This window comes from Mizuhopecten yessoensis, unplaced genomic scaffold (assembly GCF_002113885.1).
Source record: "Mizuhopecten yessoensis strain PY_sf001 unplaced genomic scaffold, ASM211388v2 scaffold8361, whole genome shotgun sequence".
Taxonomy (NCBI): domain Eukaryota; kingdom Metazoa; phylum Mollusca; class Bivalvia; order Pectinida; family Pectinidae; genus Mizuhopecten; species Mizuhopecten yessoensis.
In genome coordinates, this window is record NW_018407509.1 from 1,123,575 (window position 1) to 1,144,008 (window position 20,434).

The 20,434-nt window shown below is 35.1% G+C and overlaps 1 protein-coding gene across 5 annotated transcripts in view; it reads left to right on the forward strand.

Moving 5' to 3' along the window:
• Positions 1-20,434, forward strand: part of LOC110455672 (unconventional myosin-XV-like) — a 125,171-nt gene that overhangs the window by 1,189 nt on the left and 103,548 nt on the right. The window contains exon 1 of one of the 5 annotated variants that reach the window (XM_021505935.1): positions 17,731-18,023. The exons of 3 other annotated variants lie outside the window; for them this stretch is intronic. The gene's annotated coding sequence lies outside the window, so the exon portion shown is untranslated. Of the gene's footprint in view, positions 1-17,730; positions 18,024-20,434 lie in introns of those variants that run through there. One more of the 5 variants, XM_021505936.1, reaches the window with a different exon arrangement.

Here is a 20,434-nt window from a genome sequence, read left to right on the forward strand (position 1 = left end):
CCCCCAAGCACCCCAAACTTGTCATAGGGTGATCTCTTTTCCAATTTCGTTTGTGTTAAAAGAACATATGCTCGGTGGACAGTTTTGCAAGGTTCTGAAATGGGTGTAGGTAAAACAATTATGATGGAGCTTGCAGACATTTTTTTACACCCCTCCCCCCCCCCCCCCNCACCCCTTTCCCCATTTAAGGTTTGTTAAAAGAGACCCATTTCCAATTGAAAATAGCCTCCATGTTATACCAAATTTCCAGATGAATTTCCATTTCATTTAAAATCAAACGTTTCTCCTCTTGGGTAATACGGTTTATTATATTAGACATTGTTAAAGTGATGAAGCAATGCAATGATGCATTTCATTTCACTATTTATGAATTAGAAGATTCTTGATTTTGCTAGTTTTGCTGATGATTTTCCCACTTTTGACCCAGGGTCAGTTGGGGCCTGGCATGGTGGCCGATCGGGAGTTGTTTTAATTGTCTGACCGTTTACAACCACTAGCCCTCCACCACTGCGTTGCAGGTTCGAGGCCTACGTGAGGCAGTCGATCGCCAGGTACTGGCCGGATCAGGTCAATGGCTTTTCTCGGGGCACTTCGGTTTTTCTCCACCACCAAAACCTGGCTTGTTCTTAAATGACCATAGCTGGTAATACGATGTAAAATCCAAGCAAACCAAATCTAGGGTCAGTTTCCCTAAAACACCTTGATAAACCCAAGGCTGATACAAATTGTTCAAAGGGATGTTTGTAAATTGTTTTTATGAAGGGTGATTTGATTTTACAAGTAAAAACAAATTTCACTATTGACACTTATATGTATGGAGGATAACAACCCCCCCCCCCCCCCCCCCCCCCCCCCCCCNTAATGCAAGCCCACACCTAAAATTAAAATATATATATTCTGCAGTCCCCGGATCATAAAAGCTATGGTTTTACAGGTTGTTGAAAGCAATATTGAATTTTGAATATTGGAGAAAAAAAAATGGGAAACCTGTCTATAATACCCGATATGCATTTAACGATCGGCTCATTGCAACATAATACACACTGTCTCGTAAGTAAATATTGCAACCAAACAGCGGTTGTTTCGTTAATCTCTCCAGGAAAGCTAAAATGCAAATGATCTGGGAATTCCCTCGACTTTCTGCGCTTGTCTCGTGGATTTCTTAGTATGTTATGGTTGAATGCACTTTTTCTGTACTTTCACTTTTATGATTGAAAATCTGTGTATATTGTTCGTTATAAACAGCTCTTGGTTGAATATTTTTTTTATACGTTTACATTTTAGCAGCTTCTGATCTGTCCAAAGTTCAGAGGCTTCTACAGTTTCTTAAAAAAAACATCAAAAACGGAAAACTGTTCCACAAAAAGTTGTTCATAATGAACAATAGATATATCAACTTTCCACCTTAAATAGGAAAACCAAAATTTGGATTTTTTTTTATAGGACAACTGAAGTTCATTCAAGCATTACATATAAAGGGTTCTCGTAAATGCAAGACAATTTCGAAAAGTCAAATGAAATCCCATCAGGGTAAACAGACAACTCCACGGAAAATAACTGAATGAAGAACTTGTCAAGAGGAAAAACTGTACCCATGAACAATTTGGATGACAATTATAATCCTCATCGTTAAAATAAAACCGCTTTATTAAAAATTCAATATGGCTTATTTTCAAAAAGCATTTTAAATATTTGGTTATTTAACTAGTTGTTTGTTTATTACTTAACGATGATCCATTTAAATCAATTAAAGATTAAAATTTGGCAAGGTAAGACCCTTACATTGTCAGAATCATGGCATTTTCAGTGTGTTGGCACTTTAAAGTGACCCTTCAAGTGACCAAACTATAAGTGGACAATCAATTTTTCTTTTTCTTTAGCTTTTGAGAAGAGGATTAACCAAAAAAAACCAAAAAACCCCAAACATATCAGTATTTCAATTTTTCTATCGTTAAGCTGAAGGTACTTTTTAAAATTGACCCCAAGTTAGATATTTCTGTATCCGAGCAACGTGTTGTCAAGATCTAAGATTGGTGTGAAGCAGTTGTGAGATGTTTAGTGTGCTACAGGATACAAGAATGGGGATTAACTTTTTTTTACCTATAGTGAATTTAAAATGTCAAAGGTTTCGAAGACTCATTTTGTTAAATCCCTGTTTAGAATATTTTGCTGTGGTGATTGACATGTTTAAGAGAGAAATAAGCCTGTGTTTCGGAGTAAGACTTAAACAAAATCGCATTGTTCAAATCTTTTCAGAGTGTATACACTGAAACAATTTTAAAACAACTTTGATTTGTTTTGAATTTTTGACAATATTAGATAGATTTTTGCACAGATGACTATTGTACCGGTGATATTTTGGAAGCTGAATAACCTATTATCTCCCCTTACTCTGAGTCACTAGTAGAAACTGTGAAACCTGTCTATTTCGATCTCCTGGATACTCGGACACACTGTCAAATCTGGCATATATGTTTATAATCTAATTTCTTATCAAAAATACCTGTTAGATTTCATAAATCTTTTATGAAAATAAAACCCCATCCCTTCTGGAACTTAAACGAAGATATAGTAAAGATGAAATAAACAAAAAAGAACATCAATAGAGTTCTGAAAGTAAAAATGCAGTCGGGCTGGACCAGGATTCGAACTCTGGACCTCCGATCATTAACCCACTTGCCCAGTCTTTAATTTGGTAAGGTTTAAATGTGACTTCAGGGGTGAACGGGTTGACTGTCATTCTGCTGTATGGTAGAACTCTGGCCCAGTGGATCTACGGAAATAACATAAGGGGAGGCTACTGTACGTACAAAAAAAACTAAATTGGAACTCTAGTGTTTTGCCTTCATTGGTACAGGGATCCTTAACTGTGAGGAAATTCTTTGTCAGTGATTCATTGTGGGGTGACTTACATTGTTCAAACGGACTTCGCCATAGTTTCGGGCTAGACAAGATAATTGCTAAATGCTACGACAGTTATCTGCCCTTACATCAACCTGCTGGAACCAGCTAGAGGGTGTACCAGTACAGTATAAAGGGATTCTATGCGTGGTCAGAGAAAAATTGCTGTAGATAGAACGCGAAATATAATTTTCAAAATGTAGCTGGCCTGAAGCTGGTCAATTTATCTCTGTAAAGCGATCTGTAATTTTATGACATCTGAGGCAGAGTAAAACAAAACTATTGTTTAACGTCCAAAATTGGGGTTGTTTGTATAGGTAGTTAAGGAAGGGTAGGTCGAAAAAAATATTTCACGATATTGTTTTCACAACAACAACTTTCAGAAATGATTCAATCTTATAATTATATACAGATGAATGTTTCACCTTTATATTAAATGCACAGTTTCGAGTAGTTTTCTGAGCGTCTGCAAATCCGACTAAATTGAATATCGATAACGACAGAGTGTGCAAGCTTAAAGGCAGCCACTCAATGCAGTATAACCGCCAAATCACATGATTTATGCTCAGGAAACTCGTACCTCGATAACAACGTATTTCCCCGGATATATCATATTGATGTGTCATCATACAGAATGTGCAAACGTTGTCTTCAAAGCTATGTTGTCGGCGAAATGTCGTCAAGGAAGTCTTAAAAAATCTTTAATTGACACTAAGGCATATGACAAGTATCAATACAATACATGATTGATAATTATAAAACAAATATACATATACTTCATTGAAATTTTTATTATTCATATTTTTTACCATATCTGGACGAGCTACTTGTACTCCATGTGTGTTGAAACCCAGCAACTTCAGAGGTGCTCCCAATTTGTGCTGTTGAAGAGCTTCGACAAACAGCTATAGACTACTTCTGTTTGATATTTGAATGACCTTGACATCTCACAATTACGTAAGGGTATTTGTTTTTTAAGCCATGTCTGGGTGATAAAGTGCTAAGATAAGTAAACAAGTTGAAATATATAGGTACAGGTACGCCACACAGTACCTGAAATAGGGTTTCATGGAAATAGGGGTTGATTTAAAAAAAGAAAATGGGTGCAATCCTAGTGTAATGTTATAAGAAAGAATTCCACTCACTTCTTTTTGAAAAAAAAATTAGTTTTTTTTTTTTTTTTTTTTTTTTTACTTTATTTGTCATCATTCATGAGACTAGTTCTAATATCTTGTATTAATATCTTTATTGGCCCTGAAACAAGTGTTTCAAGACATATGGTACCGTATGTGAATATCCTTTATTTGGAGGAGTATTCAAGACATTGGCAGATAGTTATATTCACAGACTTTTAAGATCCCAGTGTCCCACTGCCAAAAAAATGTAACTATGAATTAATTGGGATTTTTTTTGAAGGCATGATAATAGCTTTGCTCAATCATTTCTTAAAAGGAATCCATCTCTAGCAGAACTTTCGTGAACAAAAAAGATAAAAATGAAAATAGAAATAAAAAAACACAAAAAACCCCAACAACAGTGTTCTTCAGAGTAAAAATGAAACGGTGCCAGGCCAGGTTTTGAACCCTGGACCTTCCATCACAATTCAGTTGCTATAATCAACAGAGCTACATGATGAGCAGTAATTACTTGTCCAGGTCCCACTACAGTTATATTCATTTAAAATTTAAGGGAGCCTACTGCTATATGAAACACTAGTGGAATTCTCTAGTGTTTTATCTGCGGTGGGACAATTAGGATCCTTAATGTCTGGCCTATGTAAACATTCCACTTCCTGGTAATCATCATGAATATTCATGTGGAGAGTTGTTCGGTCCACAATATCGTTGATGTTACAGGATCTACACCAGTATATCCTTGTTATGCTTGTTATTTCTTGAGATTAAATTATGGTTCACCGTTTTCATGGTGTAATGGTTTACAAAAACTTGATTTATAAATAACATTTTCAAGAAAATGCAATGTAATGTTGAGAATAATGGCTGATGCATCCGGTTGTAATGTGTTGTAATATCTCTAGTTGAGTGCAGGTACCCAGACATGATGAATGCTACTGTCCACCTAGCTGTATAAAAGGACATTATATATGCTTAGAAGTGGACTTGTAATGATCTGGTGTTCTAGCTGATACAAGACATGCCACTGGATTCCAATGTGTTTTGTCTCAGGTTGAGTTGATTTATTAATGATATTACTGAATTGATTGATATAGTCTACCTAGTAGTAAACAGGTAACTATATATAGATGCTGATAAGTGGATAAGTGATATAGATTTTGGACCAACACCCCGTAATTTAGATTTGTGCATGTCTAATTTAAGTGGGAAGAGGTTCAAGTTTAGGATATTTCCTGGGATAAATAGAGATTTTGAACCAACACCCAGAAATTAAGATTTGTGAATGTCTAGTTTAAGAGGTTTAAGTTTCGGACAGACACCCTCATGTATATATAGATTTGAGACCACTAGGTCTAAGATTATTTTGAACACGAACTAATGTTTACATTGCTGTTTGGCATTCAACATGTTTTTTCGTTTAGCTTCCTGGTCGATAATGTTAGGTTAAATTGTCATTTCAGATATATTTTTAGTCTGTAGGTGTATTTATATTAATGTTGTAAATATATTTTGTAATAGATATCTGTTACTCAGGTTTTTTTACCGTAATAATAGGAATTCGAATAAGCCACCTGCATGTTTTGCTTGTACGTGGCTTCATATGTTTGCTTACCATATTATTTACCTCCGAGTATAATAAACAAGAAAACCAAGTCTTCAGCCCCTACTACTACAACCAGAGAGAAATAAGGGTTGGCTTTAAGTTTGTCTGTCAGTTAGTCCATGTGCCATTTTCTTTTTCATATACTCTGTTATCTAATGTTGCCATTTTTTTTTTATATTAGTAAATATATAAATATTAACTTTATTTATTTTACAACAATTATGAAACAAGTTATTTCAACTTATATCAATCAGACTTGTTGGCCCAGATGTTAGCGCGCGGAGGGTCTTAATGTGGGAGGAAACCGGAGTACTCGGAGAAAACCCACGTGATCGGGCAGGTGACCCTATACCTCTTCACGTCCGATCGGGGAATCGAACCCCGGCCCCATTGGTGAAAGGCAAGTGTGCTATCCACTGCACCACCCAACCACCCGATACTATATTAGTATCTCTTAATCCTTTCACCCCTAGGTAACTTTAGTAGACTCTACCATGCATTCGTCCAGATGAGTTCATTATGGTCTACAATGGTGAAAGGGTTAAGAGTATGGAGTGTTGCATCCTAAGATTGGATCTCAAGTTCCAATATTAACAGAGTTATTGCCCTTTGTATACTACAATTATACTACAATTGCCAAATCATGTATGCAGATATCTGTAGGGAACACTTTGCCTTGTTAGTCGTCCACTTGTACTACCGGAGGGGATTTTCTGTTTGACTCAGCTGACTTTCTAGTCATTTGTGGCATTGTCTGTGGCATATCCAAATTTTCCTGTCACCTACACATGCAATTGCGTACATTTTGTGTGTCGGTACTTCTTAAAATGGCAAACATCTTGCCTTGTGTATAAAGGTTGGTTGGATAGAGGTTGGTAACTAAAAATAAGGTAATTAAGTTGTATCCTAAATAAGATTTCATCAATTCTGAAATATGTACCAGGAATATGTATCAAAGTTATAAGATGTGTTGTATTTGAGCTTTCTTAACAGGGGTTCAAATATGTACAACTATTAAAGCCTCGCATCAGAGATGCAGGTGCTCTATAGTAATCACGGTGTCTGTCCGTCCGTCTGTCTGTCTTTCATTTCCAAAAAGTTTTTAAGGTCAAGGTCACTGTTACTTAAATAGACTGTAGCTATAGGGGTCCTTATCTCAGAATCCAAGAGTCTGATCTTTTTCGAAATTTGAGATGATCATGTACTGTTGTTTAGATGTGCAATAGGGATTTAAAAGTTTCTAAGGTCAAGGTCAAGGTCAAGGTCACTGTTACTAAAATAGACTGTAGAGGTCCTAACCTCAGAATCCAAAAGTCTAATCTTTTTGAAATTTGACATGATCACATACTGGAATACGTCAGGCACATGGCGGGCCCTTGCTGACCTGTCGGTGTTCTAAGTGTTTTTCGGTTTAGGGAGATTAATCATTACTCCAGAAGCTCGTAAATTTTAGGCTTGCTGAAATATTAATAAAAGCATGTAGACTAGGATATGGAAACTCTCATAAGATTCTATAAATATATATTTGTAAGAGGACATTTGTGTTGAACAATACCTATTAGACAAGTGCCATATTTCTAGGTTGTCACGTAATTATTATGAATCTGTTGATATTACGAACTACCTAGGATGGTCATCCATCACAAGAATATAGGAGCTGTTACGATTTGGGCGTGAGTGTAATTAAAGTGTTTAATTCACCGAAACATATTTTTAACCTCATGTGACATAACATATTTCACGTAAAGAAAACATTTCTCTACAGATGGGGTGTTTTGCTATAAAAGTGAAGTAAAAATATCTTCATAAGATTGTATGGTAAAACGTCATGTCATGTGTCATGTACTGTATTTGCCTCAAGTAGCAACCAAGATACTTGAAGAAATTGCAAAGAACTGAGGGCAGTAATAAAATGTACAAATTATTGCCATTTTTAACCTCAAAAATGCCCCTTCCCATATCAGAAAGAAATTGATCAACATTAGAGTGGAGGGCTTTTTTGCAGTTAAATACGGTATGTGTTTAAATTTATGTTTCAAACTATGTCATTCATAACTGGATACAATAAAAAATTGTTCAGTGAGACTATTAAAGGATCCCTGTCCCAGAAATTGTTTAATGGGAACATTTAAGGAATCGTGTACCAAAAACGGTTCAGTGTGAACATTTAAGGATCCCTGTCCCAAAAATTGTTTAGTGTGAACATTTAACTCATTCACCCCTGCATATTCAAACTGGCCTTGTCCAGTCTGTGATTTGGTGTAAGGTTCAAATGTGACTTTAGGGGTGAATGGGTTAAGGATCCCTATCCCAGAAATTATTTTGTGGGAACATTTAAGGATCCCTGTCCCAAAAATTGTTTGTTGGGATCATTTAAGGATCCCTGTCCCAAGCATTTGTTCTGTGAGAACATTTAAAGATCCCTGTCCCAAACATTTGTTCTGTGAGAACATTTAAGGATCCCTGTCCTGCTGCAGGCAAAACAATACAGAACTCCACCATACTTTTTTTTTATACTTTCAGTAACCTCCCCTTAATTTAATTTTTGATATATCTGTAGTTGGAGCCACTACCACACTGATCCAGTAGCTCAGGTGGTTTGGTTGCCCGCATTATTATCTGAGGTCCAGGGTTCGAATCCTGGTCTTGTCCTGTCAGATTTTTACTCAGGTTCTGTTTTTCCTTGGTATTTCTTTTAAAGAAGCCTTCCTACCTAAATTGCTTCATTGACAAACTTCATAATGCTAAAATCATGTGGACAAATAATATCACTTTAATGAGATAAACTGAGTGTGTATTATATAACAGGATCAAATTTGGTGTTTACAAATATAAATATTGATTTTTTGCCGGAATCGTTGTAAGCCTAGGTAAAATGATACTTTAGTGCAGACAAATAAACATGTAGTTTGAGTCCTAGCCAAGAAATCAACGTTCCGAAATTCTGCTTCGTAGAGATCACTGAAATTGAATATTCGTGAATACTGTTGAAGTATTTGATACATATGTATAATATTTACACCAGGCTGTGTTTCTGTGTGTAAAGTACACCTTTAGACATTACTTTCTGATGTCTATTTGTTCGTACTGGGATGTCGAAGCAGAACGATCGCTTTCAACTTACCTGTATATCTGCCAAATTGTGCTGTTCATTTCACTGTCCTGTCTGCTACAGCTTCGTGACAAGATCTAGAGCTCTGCACCATATCTTGTCATTTTGAGCCTTCTAAGTTTTCTTTCTATAAGATCTTGATTGTGGGGTCACTTAAATGTATTTTCAGGATTTGCTTTTCTTCATTTTGAGTATGTGGCAGCTATCAGCTACCTTGAGAGATTGAAATCAGATATCAAGTGCAATATAGGCAATTATGTGATCTTTTTTTCAATGTTTTGCTGTTTTGGTTTCACGTTTATTGGGTGTTGATTATTGTGTAGCATTTCTGAAGGTAAAGATTTTTCCTGATAAAACAGCCTTCAGCAGTGAAGATTTCCAGAAATTCAAAATGACACATTTAATGACATCAGAAAGGGTGCAGAGGGCATACTTACAGTTTAACCAGCTCATGGGACCTGTGTTAAGAAACCACTTTTAATGTTTCCATATGTAGCAATTTAATTGTGAACTGAACCTGTATTAAGAGACACCTGTGTTAAGAGACCACCTGTATTGAAAGACCACCTGCACTAAGAGACCACCTGTGTTAAGAGACCACCTGTGTAAAGGATTTCCGTACCACTGCCAAAAACTGTAAATACATATTTTTTTCTGCATAACCATAGCCTTGATAAATCTTTTTTGAAAAGAAAACAATACCTCGCGCTTTTTTTTATGAAAAACATAATTGACTAGAGTGTTCTGTGTGTAAATAATTTCAGTGGGGCCAGACTGATATTCAAATCCTGGACTTGTTATACTAAAGCTGTAACTGATTGAGCTATCTTGTCAACAGAAGTTTGACTAGCCTAAATGTGCTGCAGTTATATCTAAACAGAAGTTGAGAGGAGGTTACTGTATAAAGGAACAAGCCATTCGGATTGATATGTGTCGCCTGTGCCCTGCTTTGACCATCAATACACATGTCAAGTTTGGTTGGTCGAGCACTTACAGTTTCAGAGAAACTAACTTAAACGCAACTTAATGTTGATGGAGATGCTGACAAAGTCAATGGACCATGAAAGGTAGGTCGCTTCCAGCATTTGATGCATGGGTTGAGATGTACTACCTAAGATGCATCTATGGTCCAAGTTTGGTTGTGGCGGCGAGACAACAAAAACCCAGTGCATTGGAACAGGGATCCTTAAGAGACCATTGTTGTTGTTTTTACATCTTGAGAGTTTTCCCTTAGCACAGGTTGACTGTTTATATTTCTGAACCTTCAGATGGGCCATGCTAGCTACTCCAACAATATATTGAACTAAAATTTAATTGTAAAGGATTCGAGATTACAATCGTCGAGGTCTTAGCTTCTTGTGTTAACTTAATGATTGACCGAAATGTGTGTCGTGCGTCAATACCGGTGACATATTTTAAATTTACATTGACAGTTAATCTCGTGAATACATCACGGGGATTGATAACGTCATTGTACAGAGTTTCTTCAGAAGTTGTTCCATCCCTGGTAACGATCTCCGACTCCCTGAATGTACATAAAAACAAGCTTGTTTCTCTGATAAGCATGTGAGGTAAATACTCCAAACATACTGTTTCCAATTTTTGACATCAAAGAGGGCAACAAGTTTCGATAGGGAATAGTCCTTGATAAATTTCCTGCATTTTTGATGCCATTGTCTATTTATAGCACAATCTACCTGGGTAGATTACCATATTTATCCTGTAATAAGCCCACGAGACTAAACACATGAACTCTGATTCAAAGTAGGGGTTGGGCTTTATTTTATTGGAGAACAATGATTTTAGTCTGACATGTATCAACAATTTTGATTCGATGGTTTTTCAAACTTTTAGGCCAGGAAATGCAATAACATTTTAGATATTTTGCTTTTCATACCTGAGCTGAACTTAACACAATCCAAATGAGTGGCTTAATTTATTAAGTTTCGAAATTTAATGAAATCTATCGTAATTGGAAACAGTTGGTGACATGACCCCTAGAGAATTGATGACAAATTTAGGGAGTTGCCTACCCTTCATAGCAAATGTTTACATTAGGATGAAAGTTCAGAGTAATATTAAAAACAAAATCTTTTTAAGGCGTTTCTGTTGAAAAGTAATTTAACATAATAAATCAAAAGAATATATTCATGATATGACTGGTGAAAATATATTTGAATCACCTGTAAAAAGTTTTTTTGAAGAAAATGGGATTTTATTCTAAATATAATGGCTATGTACTATAAAATGACTCACTATTGAAGAAAGACCTCCTTTTCTCCACACAAATCAGAATACCTTTCTTATGTATAGTATATATATCTGTCATACTGTATGGTGGGTAATAAACCTTAGGGATTAAATTTCGCTATATTGATTCACCCTCACCTTGCTATTGGAAGATAGCTTGAAATTAAATACCCAGCGAATATCATTAAGTATATTTTTTTGTGAATTATATACTTACAAACATGAAGGAAAATCTGTTTACCCATTTACAGATGAATAATGAAAATAAAACAACAATTTGATACCACATTTTAGTTTATTTTCACAAAAAAAAATAATTGAAAAATAATCCCATCACCAAATACAAAAGTACCCTCATGGGCACAATAATTTTACCTATTTATGTTTTGCGAAATTCAGTCCTCGAAAACGAGTTCTCAATTGATCAAATGCAAAATACTAGCCTGCACAGCTAAACAACTACATGTATACAATAAATAAGATATATATACCCCCCCCCCCCCCCCCCCCCTGGTATATGGTATATTGCCCTAGATATCAAAACCAATCAGTGTGTCATGAAATGCCAAAGACATAAAAAAAAATTGCACTGGTTCCATGTCGGAAAGGGCAGCCTGATTCTGTTATTGTCTTAGCCTATATGGCTCCACTGTTCAAAGTAGGTCGGTCACTGAATATTTAAACAAGCCCAAGGTTATCTATGTCGCCGTGCAACAGGCTCAATGAATCAATCTTTATAACACACACATTTTTTATTACCCTTGTTTTTTTTATTGCTCCAGTTCACATGCATATTGGCCGTAGTAGTATAAATTCTGGTTTATACATGGAACAGGTCAAAGCAATTTTGTGGTAGAACGTTTACTTGGAACCTAAACTTCAGTCTCTCTATGACAACTTGACAACTGTTCCACTTCATAAAATGCATATATTATAATGTAATATTTATAATATTACATTTATATACCCCGTTAAGGATATCTTGAAGAAACTTGAAGTTTACCTGTGTCTCCCTCAGTAAGTCTGCAGTGTACTATTATCAGATAACTGTGACCTTAATTCACCTCTAAGATAAAGGTCAAATAACTGCAAAAAATTTCAGTAAATTCTTGAAACTATTGAAGATTTCTTAAAATTCAAGTGGTGAAATTTAGGTACCAGGTCCCACTTGTATAAAACATCTCAACTCTTGAGATTTCCTCAAGTCTAAGATTTCCCATAGACAATACATTGCTTAAGATTTTCCTTAACTTTGAAATGTTTTATACAAGTGGGCCCTGGAGTAACTGTAACTTTCACCTTTAGGTCAAATAGTCTTAAAATCATTGAAGATTTCTGAAATTTAGGTCACTATAACCCATCACCTCTAGCTAGGTCAAAGGTCAAACAAGACCAATGTTAATTTTCATATTGGCTAATAAGGGGAGATATATGTTTTGTTCACAAAAATTAGTTAAACCTTAAAGTAACATGCATTCTTCAATCAATTATCAAAATATTTAAGAGTGCTTTTTTGTTGTCGCCATGGATTAAGGGTTATCACACAAATCAGTGATTTTCTACCTCATTTTCCCCATTAGCCTGTGCCATGTGACCTAGGGAAAATATCCAAGGAAGGGACTCAATAATGGACTTCTATGCAAATTCACCTTACAAAAGTAATGCAAAAAAGTTGGTTTTATATAAAGAACACCTTGCATTATGGATTAGAAATGAAGAGAAAGAGTACATTTTTGGCACAAATCAATATTGGTAAATTAAGTTATAATGAACAGGTTTTACTGTGAATAAAGAACACCTTCTGTTAAAAAAAACTGGCTATAAAGGAAAAGTTCATGGTATGATGAATATCAATTGTTAACAAGTTTTACTGTATATAAAGGACACTTTCTATTAAGAAAACCTCTCTATAAAGGACACTTTTATGATGTCATGGGTATCAGTTATTAACAAGTTTTACTGTATATAAAGGACACTTTCTATTAATAAACCTTTCTATAAAGGACAATTTTATGATGCCATGGGTATCAGTTATTAACAAGTTTTACTGTATATAAAGGACACCTTCTGCTATAAAAACCTGTCTAAAAAAAACACTCTCCTTGATTTCATAATGATGAAATGCCTATAAATATCATCGAAAATTGGCCCAAGATTTGGCCCCAAATGTTGTATGAAGACCTTTGTCTTGCGATATCCCGATGAATGTTTATATACAGATAAAAAAAAAATTGTAGGGTATTGGATGATAAAAAGCTTGGAGTATTAGTAAATGAACACTTCTAATTGATTTCTTACTATTTATAAAGGTAGGGGTTTAAAGAGCAGAAAAAACCTGTACATCAACATATAGGTGTGACAGGTCCAACAGTTTGCACCTGTAATTAGTAGAACACAGGTAAGACATGCAGCATGTTTGAAAGTGGACAGTCCGTGGTTGACTTGTCGTTACCGTACCTGGGCGCCTGCAGGCGACAGACGGTCATCGGGACACTTGAGCACCTTATTTTCACCTAATGATGACCTCACATTTGCACCTGTCGTCGCCTGTCACTATGACAGTAAATAAGACGGGGTCAAAACGGGACAAGGGGTCAAACTGGACACACATGTACCATAAAGGAAATACATTAATTATATAGAGTTATGTTCTAACTCAATACAGAACAACTGTGATGCCGAATTGCAACTCAACAGTAATGGTCCAAACCATACACTAAATAATTTGGAAACCTGTATAACTATAAAAAAAATCTGCTTAACCCTTCCACCCCTAGGTAACGTTAGTAGACTCTACCATACATTGATCTGGATTAGTCCATTATGGTCTATAGTGGTGATAGGGTTAAATTGAATATGAAAAATCTGAAAATTTACTGATTCTTACTTCTAAATTTTGGTGCTTGTTATGTATTGATTTCAGATTAGACAGTTGAATGCATGTCAAAAATTTGTTGATTTTTACTCTAATTCGTGATGCCAATGTTGGTTTCAAGTTAGATAGTTAAATGCAAAAATATGTTGATTCTTGCTCTAAATCGTGATGCTAATGTTGATTTCAATTTCGACAGATGAATGCAAAAATCTGTCTATTCTTACTCTAAACGGTGATGCTTGTTGGTTTCATATGTTAAATAAGATTCATCAGTTAGGAAATATGTAATATCAAAGTTTTACTTTATACACAAACAAGGTACGTATTAAACATGTCACAACATTTCAAGATCGGTCCCTTTGTCAAGCTATATGACTTGAGAGAGCGATTTGTATTGTTTAACCTGTACAACGATGTGACGAAATTGTTGGTCTCTGTTTAGACAGGTTTCACTACATAGAGGTTGGTGTATGGAATGTATATTTTCTGTGTCTGTCCATGGCCATCCATTTATTTCCGAAATATGCATACAACAAATTTCTTTAAAAAAGATATTTTCAACACAATGAATAACAGCTAGGTTAATGATACACACCCTTGGGGCATCTTGTTTTCATTTTACAGTATACATGATGGCTAATTTATAGCATGTAAATATGAAATGCATGCAGGACCATTTGACCTCTTGGAAAGACCTCTCAATTAATTCCAAGATTATTTGTAGTGTTTTTATAGTAAATATTATGATTGTCAATGACTAATTTGCATATCACCCGTACAAATCTTTTATCGTTATGAGAAAAGACATCTCCGTGAAAATACAGTAACGTTAGACACCGGACGAGTTCGTACGGACCAGTCGGAACAATTAACTTATAACCCATCTCATTGAGATTTTCTCGTATGTTTATATATTTACGATCGAGATAAACATCAGTTTAAGGAAATTCTTTCAGAAAACCATGTAGTGTCCGTGACTTAACTATCGTTGTACGCGATATGACGTTTGGCCCCGATTCTTTTGTATACGGTCATAAATATGATGGAAACTAGATAAACACTAAGTCTGCTCTACATGAATGGACGTTTAAATTTCTTTTATACCATACAGTAGCCGAAATTCTTTTACGAATTTACACAGGAAGGCAGTGAAGCGTTTGCTGAAAGGCACTCTGTTCCTCCGAATACAAGGGGAATTAAAACCCGAGAGATGGACTCGCAGGCCGACGGTGCTCGGGATCCAGTCTGCAGACTTGGTTTAAGGCTTGCAATCGTTCACCTGTGTGCTAATCCAGTAATCATTGTAGGTGTATTAGGTTTAGAAAATGTCCCTGTATGTACGAGGAATTTACTGGGGCAAAATCGAAAGTGAAATTTCGTATGTAGGGCAGTCATGGAATTTCTATTGTTATTGTTTTTGAAAGTGAAACAAACAAAGTTTTCGTAGCTTTTTAATTTGGAGGTGATTTTGTTGGGGGGAAATGTAGGTCAATCCCCACCATTTATTTTCATGTTTGAAATTGACATCAATCAAAATTGTTCACATATTGAAATGTTTCAAAATTGAGAAATTAAGAGACAGAGATGTAGTGTTTAATTGATTCCAGGGTCCTGTTTTACGTTAACTATGGTAATTCTCTATCAACAGAAACAGTTGTGGATTTGAAACAATTGTAAGGTTGAAATGTACTTAACATTTTATGGTAAATACATTGGTTTGTATGTGGGCAATAGAAGGTTTGCCAGCTTAGATACATTTCCTGGCAATTTACACTACTTTAACATAAATTAGGAACTATAATTTCCCGAATAAGTAATAATGTCATCTTGTTTGGTCAGTAGAAAACACATGCTTGATATACGGGCATATTTTTAATTATTAACTTATTCACCCCTGAAGGCACATTTGAACCCTTCCAATTCAAAGGTTGGAATAGTTCATTAGGAAATTTCAGGGGTGAATTGAGTTAAATGGTAAGGAAGTTTCTTCAATGAGAAACCAAATCTTCAGCCGCAAATCTTGTGTCTATAACTCCAGTTTATGTTTTAAACATAGAATACTTGATACTTTGAATTAATGTACATATGATTAAATGGAAGTCTCCTGGTGCAAAAGCAAAATGTGTTTTAATGATTCTGTATATACATGCAGTAACCTCCCATGAATTTCATTTTGAATTCACTTGGGCCAGAACCCTTCTCTTGGCCAGCTGGGAGCTCAGTCAGTTAAGAGTGCCAGTATACAAATTTGAGGTCCTGGGTTCAAATATAAAAAAGTAGTACTTTCTTTGACATCTTTTGAGTTGTTCTTAGAGATGATATATTATCATCAGATATTACAATATAAGATGTTTAGCAAATTCACTGGTTGAAAATGTTCAATTTCAGGGTCCAAATTTGGCAAATTCATGAAAATTACTGTTCAATTTCAGGGTCCAAATTTGGCAAATTCATGGAAATGTTCAATTTCAGGGTCCAAATTTGGGGGTCTCCCTCCGTCCGCAATAGGGAGAGTTAGCAAGTATACATATACAGTATTCATATGGCCATCAGTCTGAAATGTGGGCTAGCTCACGGCATATTTAATGAAAACATCGCACTCATGTATATAAACCTGGATGAATTAATTGATGTCGTTAAATATCATTATATTTTATACCGATTACATATATATCGTTGATGAACATGACATGTCAAATATTTTGGCAAGGTTTAATTAATTAAAAAAAATAATTATCATACATTAAATATTTTTAGACTCATATAATTAATATGGTTCATATTGACAAAAACAGATCTTGGGTCCATGTTTGGAAAAAGCTTAAAACAAAACTAGGAAAATTGTGAAAATTTTCAACAGTTGATAAATATATCATATGGATGTAGAATATATAGTGACAAAATGTTATGAAATTTAACTTTCTTAAAAGACACTAGTTTACAAAACTAAATAGAGGTGTTTTTTTGGCTATATTTGGGGGTTTGTCGTGACAAAGTGGCAATTAAAATAGGGATCTATTTTCAGTTGTGAATCTGTCAATTAAATGACCAACCTTAAAAAGTGTGAGGGTTCAACCCTTAAGCTGAAGCTAGTCTAGGGATTAGCATTGAAAAAATGTGTAAAAATGCTTAATTTCATAATTCATGTATATATTTAAGAATGAGTTTTTTTTATGCAATCTGCGACAAGTACAGCAGAGCATAAAGGGCCCGGCCGGAAGGTCTGAAGTGTCCATAATAACAGGCCACCCTATTGCTTCACCTGAATGGCCAGGTTTCAGCCGTCTGGTGAACGGTGGGGGTTTGACCGTGGTCATTCATGTTTTATTCAAAGCAAGTTTTATTCTCACAGGTAGATCATTGAAGCATTGAAACACTACGAGAGTTCAAAGCGTTCAGAAGATCGGGGTTAATACCTTTTTTTTTTCTATCAAAAAAAAATCTGTTCTGGTTGGAATCTTCCCTTAACACCTGTGAGTTTTATTCGTGATTTCGCTATTGAACGTTTTAAAGAAACGTTTGAGCTTCAATATTTGACGTAAGATTTGCATAAAAATTTGACCTGAAATCTATTTTGACAAGATAGGTGAAAGGTTTGTGTGTATATATATATGACTTATTTGTTAGTATATACATAAGTATATATATGATGTATTTGTTAGTATATACATATATATATATATGACTTATTTGTTAGTATATACATATATATATATATATATGATTTTCACCTGTGGTTATGTATATAGGTTCAGCCAAGGGGGGTTTGTTGAGTTATAAACTCGCCCATGTTGAAATTCCGCTCATTGTCATGCAAATGAGCTAAATGTAAAGAAAAGACTCCAAACCGGTATACCTACTGTGTGTATTGTAGCTCCATGTGTACGCTGTGTATATACAGGCTATATAACCAGGATCAGATCGGCCCCCGGAAATCGCTTGGGCATATATGATACCTATAGGTAAATGTGTGTGTATCAATGTCCCTCCTGTGGTCAGCTGAAAGACTGCATGACCCTCTTGGTCAGTCTATGCAGAGAAATACAACATCAGTTGGTGACGTAAATATTGTTTTCTACTCGGATTAAATTTCGCCACTTAAAGGAAGACACAAATTGATTTATGGACTAATTTTTCATGCAGGTGGTGAGTGTTGGATTTATGCTCGTTAGCCATGTATATACTACAGGTAGTTAAATACATGTGATGTATGTGTTTTGTATATATATAAGGCATTTAGACGGAGCCTCGTTTATCTCAATTTATTAAATACTACTCAATATATATATATATGGCTTATCACGAAATGCAATTCATGTTCATGCCTTATAATTAAGTGATTTTAAACAATTTCTCGTTAACTTGATACCTGGTGTTTATAGAATGGCAATTCCGAGTGGAGATCTAGTCGGTTGATAATCTAGGTAAAAGGTTCATAGACCGTGGCTATCGGGATTAAAACCATAGTTCAGGATCTCGGTCATTTAACAGGTACATATGACAATACGGTTGGGAGGGGTGTTAACTAGTAGCCGATGACACACACACGTTACTTAAGTTGGACCCAGCCCAATCGTACGAGTATGTCGAAAGTCTCGAACAAATATCCACCCTAAAGCTCATATACTTATAACTGTGTGTCAAACACTTATTCGGTTTCTGTACAGGGCGGGGTGATATATATAATTTCTTGTTTGTTTACATTTCACGTTTTAGTATTGAAAAAGAAAATGACATAACAACACGCACAGGGACATATTTTTTGTAACTCTTCCATTTGTAGCGGTATGAGGGTGGTATTAATAAAAACTTGTTTGAAATGAATACGGGCGGATTATGATTATACCAATAGACCCTAAATTCTCTTTCAGATGTACCTGAGAGATTTTGAGGTTGTTGTTTGGGTATTGTGTAATGGGCTTGAATACCTATAGCCACAGGCACTGTTTGGGGAGAAGTATCGTTATGCAATGCTTTTTGTATTGTATTGGGGTAAGATTAGAATCTGTATAATGACCATTTCTCTGGGTGCTTAAAGTTAACACATATACACCGGCAAGGTTAATCCTTTATCTAATTCAGTAGATATGTAATTGGAACTTCACATGTATGTAGATATGGTGACCTAAGACTTTAATGTCCTATCCTGCATGTACCAGGTGTATATTTATGGTTGTTTTAATCTGACTGGCCCCCCTGTCCTTTTTCTGTAGATATGAACGTATGTAATAGATCATCAGTAAACATAATCAGTGTTATGCATAAAATGTCCGCCTGTACTAAAACACATATCCAGATAATATAACCCCCCCCTCCCCCTCTAAAAACCGAGTTGCACCCCTACCTTATACAGATATGTATAGCCATGCAAAATATTGGTAATTTTTGAAAGATTTCAGAAATGAAATTGTTTGTCATTAAACAGCCTTAAATAAGCTTACTACGTAAATTGTACCCTGTATAAGCTATAAGCCATACCTATGTATTTGTATACATTGGAAACTTGTGTAACCAGATCTTGTCTGTAAAATATACCTGTATAAACTGGAAACCTGTATAAACCAGATCTTGTCTGTAAAATATACCTGTATAAACTGGAAACCTGTATAAACCAGATATTGTCTGTAAAATAAACCTGTATAAACTGGAAACGTGTATAAACCAGATTTTGTCTTTAAGATTTACCTGTGTAAACTGGAAAACTATGTAAACAGCGTATTTGTAAAATTTTACCTGTGTCATAGGAAACAAAAAAAAAGGTTTAATAAGATGAACACATTGGTCCTGTTAGTGTATAAATATGGTAATTCATTTCAAACATATCGCGATCAAACGAGCAGATCCTGTTTGTCATAGGCACCTAGCTAGTATGTGCAGAAAGTATCGATGAAAAAACTGTACAACAAGAACGGGATAACTTGTCTACCTTTGTATACAGAGGAACCAACATTTCTGTTCAGATTAGACAAGTTTTTAGTTCTTACAGCTTCTGGGCCCACTTGTATAAAACATCTCAAAGTTAAGGAAAATCTCAAGCAATGTATTGTCTATGGGAAATCTTAGACTTGAGGAAATCTCAAGAGTTGAGATGTTTTATGCAAGTTGGCCCAGTTGCTATAAAATAGAAACTATGTGTCTAAGGTGATGTTGTGCTTGTGTATATTAGGTTTCATATAACAAGGGTTTCAGTCTAGACAGTTTCTGTTGTATGATACATTGTTTATATACAGTGAAACCTGTGTAAAAGAAACATGTCATGGGCAATTTATGTTTCCATTTAGAATAGACAGGTTTTCTGGTTAAACAGATTCAAATTACATGGAAGTTTCAGTACATGTATCAAGATTTTAGTGTGGTTTATATAGGTTTTCTTAGTCATACAGATCTAGTGTTAATTCTTTTACTATTTGTAAATATTGCGAAGTTGCTATACAGAATTGTTAAATAAGAATGTTGCAAATTATCCAACAAACTTACAATGTTTGTTTAAGTTTATGATAATCTTTTGGGAAACATATTTGAAACCTAGTTATCTATGCTTGAATGCATTCTGATTT